Genomic DNA, 2,018 nt, shown 5'->3' on the forward strand with positions numbered 1-2,018 from the left:
ACACACACACACAAACAACCATAAGACAAAATTCAACACCCATTCAAAATAACAACTCTCATTAACTAGGAATAGAGGACAATTTCCTCAAATTAATAAATTGAATCTATGAAAAACCTATAGCTAATGTTATATTAAATGGTGAAAGCATTTAGTCCCCCTTATGTTCCCCGCTTAAATCAGAACCAAGACAAGAGTATCTACTTTTCCTACTTATACTCAGTATTATGCTAGAAGTCTTAGCCATTCTAATAAGGCAAGAATAAGAAACGAAAGACATAATGGGCAGAAAGAAAGAAAAGCCTGTCTTATTTGAAGATGGCATGACTGTATACATAGAAAATCCTAAGCAGTCCAGGCACGGTGGCTCACTCCTGTAATCCCAGCACTTTGGGAGGCCGAGGCAGGTGGATCACGAGGTTAGGAGATCAAGACCATCCTGGCTAACACAGTGAGACTCCGTCTCTACCAAAAATACAAAAAGTTAGCCGGGCGTATTGGCAGGCACCTGTAGTCCCAGCTACTCGGGAGACTGAAGCAGGAGAATGGCGTGAACCCGGGAGATGGAGTTTGCAGTGAGCCGAGATCACGCCACTGCGCTCCAGGCTGGGCAACAGAACAAGACTCCATCTCAAAAAAAGGAAGAAAAGAAAATCCTAAGCAAACTACCAAAAAAGCTACTAGAAGTAATAAATGAGTCTAGCAAAGTTGCAGGACACAGGTCAATACACAATGAATTGGATTTTCACATACCAGCAATGAAAAATTGGTAACTGAAATTTTTAAAAAATCATTTATAGTGACATCAGAGTATTTAATAAGCAGGGATGAATTTAATAAAATAGACGCAAGACATGTACAGTGAAAGCTACAAAACATTGCCAAGACAATGTAATGAAGAGCTAAATAATTCTACAACATATCAATTTCCATGGGTTGGAAGACTCAGTCAATATGGTTAAGTTACCAATTCTTAAATTGAACTACAGACATTAATGAAATCCCAGTAAAAATATAAGGAGGATTTTCTGTGGAAATTAACAGGATAATTCTAAAATTCATATGAAAATCCAAAGGATCCAGCCTGGGTAATGTAGTTGGACCCCTTCTCTACAAAAAAAATTTTTTTTAAATACCCAGGCATGGTGGTGTGCACCTGTAGTCCCAGCTACTCAGGAGACTAACGTAGGTGGATTGCTTGAGCCCAGGAGGTTGAGACTGCATTGAGCCAGGATCATGTTGTTGCACTTCAGCCTGGGTGACAATTTAAGACCCTATCTCAAAAACAAATAAACGTTGTATTTGTGAGAGGTGTCATATTGTTTAAAAAACAAAAAAGAAAAGAAAAGAAAAACAAACAAATAGAAGAATAGAAAATCCAAAGGAGTTAAAATAGTCAAAGCAATTTTGAAGAAGAACAAAGTTATAGAACTTATACTACCTAAATTTGAGACTTACTATAAAGCTGTTACAATTAAGATACATGATATTGGGGTGGGGCACAGCGGCTAACACCTGTAATTCTGAGGTAGGAGGATCGCTTGAGTCCAGGAGTTTGAGACCAGCTAGGGCAACATAATGAGACCTCATCTCTGTAAAATAAAAAAAGAAAGATAGTGACATTGGCATTTTATTGTATGTATGTATGTATGTATGTATCGAGACAGGATCTTACTCTATCACCCAGGCTACAGTACAGGGATGCCTTCATAGCTCACTGCAGCCTCCTGGGTTCAAGTGATCCTCCTACTTCAGGCTGCCAAGTAGCAAAAATCACAGGTGTGTGCTACCATGCCTGGCTAATGATTTTTATTTTTATTTTTTGTAGAGACAAGATCTCACTGTGTTGCCCAGGCTGGTCTCAAATTCCTCAAATTCCTCAAGTGATCCTCCTACCTAAGCCTCCCAAAGTGTAGGGATTTATAGGTGTGAGCCACTGCACCCAGCAAGAGAATAGATTTATAGATCAGCAGAACAGAATAGAAAGTACAGAAATAGTCCCACACATACTTGATCTA

Source organism: Mandrillus leucophaeus, unplaced genomic scaffold (assembly GCF_000951045.1).
Source record: "Mandrillus leucophaeus isolate KB7577 unplaced genomic scaffold, Mleu.le_1.0 Scaffold760, whole genome shotgun sequence".
NCBI lineage: Eukaryota > Metazoa > Chordata > Mammalia > Primates > Cercopithecidae > Mandrillus > Mandrillus leucophaeus.